General features: G+C 34.2%; 1 non-coding gene across 1 annotated transcript; it reads left to right on the plus strand.

The window, feature by feature from the left end:
• Positions 1-1240: 1240 nt before the first annotated feature.
• Positions 1241-3904, plus strand: LOC107462342 (N6-mAMP deaminase). The gene is made up of 9 exons (XR_008005515.1): positions 1241-1510; positions 1611-1681; positions 1936-1970; positions 2057-2116; positions 2215-2448; positions 2527-2603; positions 2830-2942; positions 3175-3451; positions 3557-3904. It is a non-coding gene; the product is annotated as a N6-mAMP deaminase (transcript).
• The last annotated feature ends 2602 nt before the right edge of the window (positions 3905-6506 follow it).

Consider the following 6506-nt stretch of genomic DNA (forward strand, 5'->3'; position numbering starts at 1 on the left):
AAAAAATTAAATAAAACTCTTAAACTATCCTTCTTTCACCACTATTACCATCATTTCTCCCTTCTCTCTCTCTTTCTCTCTCTCTCTCTCTCAATATTTTTAGCTACTCAAATTCCAAACTTTACCACCACTCTCTTCTCCAACAATCACCATCACTGCCTCCATTACCATCACCATCACTGCCATCGCCATCCCTACCCTTCCTTCCTCCTTTTTCTTCTTTCACTTCTTCGCCATATGCTGAAAGATTCTCTCTGTATACAAAAAAACTTACTCTAAAAACAATACAACAAATTCGAAAATTTTCTTTTTTTTTTCTCACAAAAAAAAAGATGCTTTCTCCCACCTGTCTAAATCACTAATGTTACGTTCATCTAATACTAATTTGATTTAGATAAATCTATGAAGATGATAACATAATAATGAAAAGAGGGATCTTTATTTACTTGAGGAGGAGAAGATCGGAGAGAGTGCGTGGGAGCTTGATGCGGCCAAATTCGGAGGCGGTGAGGTAGATACAGAAAAGGCCAATGGTGAAAATGAAGAATACGGCGATGGCCATGGCGAATTCGCAGCTGTTGAGAGGGAACTTCTCCGATTTGGACTTCTTGGCGGCGGGGGAGTCGTCCTCGCCATTGTTCTCGAGGTCCTGACGAGCAACCTACTGGTATCGACCGCCATGACGCTCTGCGGCATCCTTAGATCTAGGATTTCTTTGCGTTAGATGATTATGCTGGTGATGATGGTGCTGGTGTTGTTGAGTTGCTACCGACACCGATGAGAGAGTGTGTGGCGAAGAGGTTAAGGTGGTGGTTGAGGAGGAGGGTAAGGCGGTGATACTGAGCGGCGATGTGATCAATGTTAGGATTGGAGTCGCTGAGAACGTTGAGATAGAGAAGAGGGAGATGATGGTTGTAGTAGTGGAGAGAATGGTATAGGGAATTTTATTTAATTTTCGAGGATTTAGATAATTTTGTCTACAAAAATTTATCTTTTATGAATACAAATGATAATTTCTATTTTCTATAAATAAATATGACGGTATTTTCAACTTTTGTAGATAAAAATGATAGTTTATTCTTAAAAGAATTATAAATTTAAAATTGAATAAAACTTATTAATGTACAAATACAAATAACAACACTAAGTATTTCAAAGATAGGAAATAATAGTTGAATATTCAAAATTAACAACAAGTATAACATTGATTGGGATCTTATCACAATGATCGTGGCATGAACCCTAAATCCTCAACATGTTTGAGTGCTGTTTTTTTTTTTAATTTATTTTTTGTCTGATACACGCCCTTGGATGAGTTCAGTGAATGGCCATTGGCCAGTCTCTTCTGAACCAACCAGAGTGTACTCTTACTCTTACCCAACACCCAACGAAGCACTTGCAGTTTCAGTTTCAGTGTTGAGGAAGAAGAAAAGATGGAGTGGTGGATGTCAATGCCAAAGGTGGAACTCCATGCTCACCTCAATGGATCCATCAGAGGCTCCACTCTCCTGTACTCCTTTTCTCCTTTCCTCTCTCTCTCTCTCTCTCTCTCTCTTGTTTTGTTTCTTCATCTCATTCTGTTTCTTCTTATCCTTTTTTTTGTTGCACAGAGAACTCGCTAGAGCTTTGTGGGACAAGGGTCTAATAGATTTTTCCCAAGTGGAGCATGTTATCCTTAAAAGTATGCTCCTTTTCCCTTTTTTCCTTTCCTATTTTCTTGTTTTATTTTTAGTGTGCCCTATCACTGTTGTTCAGCTTCATGTTCATTTTGGGACTGATTTTGACCCTTAACAGCTGTTTGATTGTAAAAATTACGCGCTCTGCTAGTGTTTGTGATATGAGGGACTGTTTGATTGTCACTTTTAGTGTTAGTAATTGTTACTATTATAGTGTTTAAGGCTTATAATGGTGGTGGTTGTGGTTTTGTAAATACAGATGATCACATGACTGTTACAAGAATTGCGAATGAAGTATGGTTGCTTACTATCTAAATTTCTATGTTTCTAAATTCGATGCCTTCAGCCTTTGCATTTATAGAAGCAATTTCTGAATGCAGGTTGTTGAAGATTTCGCATCAGAAAAGGTTGTCTATCTCGAATTGAGAACCACCCCAAAGGTAACTAGAAGAGCTTGGTACTTGATGCGGACTCTTTTTTTTCTTTTTGGTTTTTTCTATTGATTCGACAGTGAATTTTTTGGCTTAATTCCTTACAGAAAAACGATTCCCAAGGAATGAGCAAACGTTCTTATGTTGAAGCTGTATTGGAAGGGATAAGATTTGTCAGCTCGGTTGATGTGGCTTTAATTCCTTATACTGAGGATCCTAGAAATCTTTTAGAATCTCCAGCTACAAATGATAAATGTGATGGAAATAGTAGGAAGAAAATCTTTGTTAGGCTTCTCTTGAGTGCTGATCGTAGGGAGACAACATAAGCAACTATGGAAACTGTAAGATGAGTAATTTCAGCATCCTTAAGTTTGATGCTTGCTACTTAATACTTTCAACACTCCATTTCTGTGTTGCAGGTCAAACTGGCACTGGAAATGAGGCATTTGGGGGTGGTTGGAATTGACCTATCTGGGAATCTAAAGGTTGGCGAATGGTATGTCAATCTTTCAAGGACTCTAGCATAATAATTCGTAATGATGCTTTAGATCAAAGTCTCCCGTTATCTTTTTTTGGAAAAGATACTTGCCAGCATTGAAATTCGCCAGAGAACAAGGTCTTTTTGTAACCCTTCATTGTGGAGAGGTGCGCCAATCTTTTATTGTACCTGTTACCTGTGGTGATTACCTGACTGGTCTGTTTTGCTTGTTTCGTGCTTTTAGGTTCCTAATTCAAAGGAGATACAAGACATGCTCGATTTTGTTCCCCATAATCGGACATGCTTGTTTCTTTAAGGAGGAACACTGGAGAAAGTTGAAGTCTACTAACATTTCCGGTTAGACTTTGCAAGTTCACTAGTCACATTTGTGATAAAATAAGAAAGTGAAAAGTGTTATGATAATCAATCAATTAAAAATATAGTGCATGGCAATATGGCATATTCATCTAATCCATCACATTTGAACATTTGATAGTTTCTAAATTCGAACCATTTTTGCATAATATTGTCAATACTTATATAAAGAGCTGGGCTACATATAATTTATTGCTTCCTTTACATTTTTCAGGTTGAAATTTATTTGCTTGCTCACGTCCATTGCTGCAACACAGGCAAGCAGCTTTGAATAGCGTGAAAGGCTCACTTGGAGATTAACTAGCATTTAGATCCGTCGTGATTCCCCCTCCATTCTATGAAATTTAATGAATTAATAACAAAAGACTGAAAATATTGGCAAAACATAGGCCAAATATCTATTAATATATAATAAGAATATAGTTGTGGTATTTGCTCGACAAGTGGAGTGTTCTGTGTTTGCCACGTGGAGCTGTGTATGATTGACAAGTGTATGTTACTATGTTTTTAATGTTGGGCACTTTGCTGTTCTCAATCCAAAGAAGTAACTGGGCGATATTTGATTCAAATTCAAATTGAAAATAATTTTGTTTCAGGACTTTCAAGAAGAGAATATGAGAGAGAGAGTTGCCAGTTCTGATAGGGGGAGTAGTTGGCACCAGACTTCCTCTTTCAATGTCGCAGAGAAGAGAAGAAGAAAAGGTCGGTGAAGAAATAAAGCACGACGGAAGAAGTGGTGGGTGGCAATGACAACGACGGTCACAGAGAAAGATGCTAGATCGACAGAGAAAAGACCTACAGAATAATTAAACCAAATATATATTAATATTTTTATAAATAAATTATACATAAATACAGTAAAATAGATTATGTACACGACTCAGATGTAGCCCAGACTTTACAATAGTTTAATATCGACTGTGCTATAGGCATTGATTTATTGTTGTAGAAGAGGTTATCTATAATGTATTAATTTGAGGAAGCTGATCTTTTTATAGCCAATATTAAATTCATACTGTAATCAAAGTATGATCTTTGTCAAATACATTTGAACTTCCCCCTATAATTTTCATTAGTTTTAGTCAAAACTCTAATATATGGATTGATTCATCTGCCAAATATAAAAACAGAATCATATTAAGCATGTAACATTATTAGTTCAATTCAAAATGATACATGATTTTGGTTCGAGATTTTAGCAACAACATAAAATACTTGTCATTTAGTTGGGAAAAAGAAGTAAAAAGCTATAAAAACTCCTTTTTGTTCAAAGGCTCAAATAATCAAATAGAAACTCAGAGATTCCACGCATGGGTTATTCAGCCACGCATTACCCCACAGTTAACTTGATTATAAAATTCACAATGCCTTTTCTTCCATCAGGATAAAATTTTCTCTCATTAGACAATAATTTTCAGCGCTCTCTCTCTCTCTCTTTCTTCCTAGGTTAGGATTCATAAAAAAGAAAGTGGTTAAAAATTTGAGGGAGTGATTTTTTTTGCTGACCTTGGCAGCGGTGAAGTCCTGCATTAGCTTTCACAAGTTAGTAGACATTAGACCATCTCCAGTAAAAAATTCATCATATTTCTTATTTATGTCTCACTTGTCATAAAAAATAATTCTATATTAGTTTTTGCGTTATAAACATAAAGAGTAAATAGAAATTCAAAGTATCTCTCTTCTCGTTAAAAAAAACTAACTTTAGTTCCAATTATAGTCCCAATTATTTATGTCTCACTTGTCATAAAAAATAATTCTATATTAGTTTTTGCGTCATAAAGAGTAAATAGAAATTCAAAGTATCTCTCTTCTCGTTAAAAAGAACTAACTTTAGTCCCAATTATAATCTCATTTAATTAATTAATTAAAGTAATTAAAATTAATGTAGTAATATTTTTTTACAATAATATTATTAAAATTTATAAATTCAAAAATAATTCACTATTAAAAAATATTAATATTTAAAAAAATAATAACTTCATATATAACAATAATACACAATATATAATTCGAGATTAAACTAATTTGTAAAATTACTTAATATAAAGAAAAATATAGTTAAGCTCTATAGTTGACGACAAGCATTGTGAAATTGCCATATATCTTTCAATTGTCGATGCTGCCGCCTATTTCGAAGTTGGGCATTTTTTGGAAGAAATTGATGGTATGATGCAAAATCTTTCTCTCCCAAATGAGGTTGTGATAAGCCATTTTTGACATCCTCATACTCTAAGCCTTGAGCAAAATTTCTGGCATAAGTGTCTCTTTTATTCTCAACAATCATATTATGCAATATAATACAAGCTCTCATTATGTTTGCAAACTTCTTCTTTTGCCAAAATCACGTATAATGCAAAGCGTACTTGCAACACTCCAAATGCTCGTTCGACGTCTTTTCTTTACCCTTCTTGATATTGTGCAAATAACTTGCGTTTCTCCCCTTGTGCCTTTGAGATTGATTTGACAAATATGATCTATTGACAATAAATATCATCTGATAAATAGTATCCCATAGTATAATTGTTACCATTGATAGTATAATTTACCTCCGGAGTACGATCATTTAGAATATCATCAAACACTAGTAAACGATCTAACACGTTGATATCGTTATTTGAACCAGAAACTCCAAAGAATGCATGTCATATTCAAAGGTTTGAAGATGCTACAACCTCAAGTACTATGGTTGTAACCCTACGATAACCACTCATGTATATACATTTCCACGCCTTTGGACAATTTTTCTATTGATAATGCATGCAATCAATACTACCCAACATGTCAGGAAAGTCACGACCCTACACTATTTGTAGCCGGCGTCATACATCATTTGAATTTGATTTTCACAAGTATTCATCTTCGAACACCGAAATGACACCTTCAACAAATTTTTCCAAGCATTCAATAGTGGTGCTCTCGTCTATGTGCACATAATCATCAACAGCATCAACTACTATGTCATATGCTAGCATCCGTATCGCAGTAGTGCATTTTTGCAGTGGTGACAAGTTTCTTCTCCCAGTTGCATCCACCCTCTGTTGGAAATACGGATAGACATTTGAGAGAGCGTCTACTATCCGAAAGAACACGTGTCTTCTCATTCGAAATCTCGTCGAAAAATGCCAGCATTATATATCTACTCATCTGTAAAGTAATCTTTGAAAATGAGATCATATCCTGCTTCTCGATCTCTGTTGATCCATCTACGAGGAGTTGGAAAAAAACTTCTATCGATATCTTGTTCTTCTAAACCATTGAATAAACATTATCAATCTAATTATCCATAAAGGTGTTATCTCACCTTCTTCTTTTACCATACAAAGCCTCATTAAATCAAAACGATAGAAAATATAAAAAATTGCTATAATAACAATAATTAATTATGATTAATTGAAAAAAATTGGAGAAAGAAAACGAAAAAACAAAAAAAGACAATATAAATTAATACTTTAAAAAAATAATAAAATTAAAAATAATTTAAAAAATTAAAAAAAATTATTTATTAAAATTATACATGAAGATAACGAGTATTTTGTTTCAAATTAA

Source organism: Arachis duranensis, unplaced genomic scaffold, assembly GCF_000817695.3.
Source record: "Arachis duranensis cultivar V14167 unplaced genomic scaffold, aradu.V14167.gnm2.J7QH unplaced_Scaffold_608113, whole genome shotgun sequence".
Taxonomy (NCBI): Eukaryota; Viridiplantae; Streptophyta; class Magnoliopsida; order Fabales; family Fabaceae; genus Arachis; species Arachis duranensis.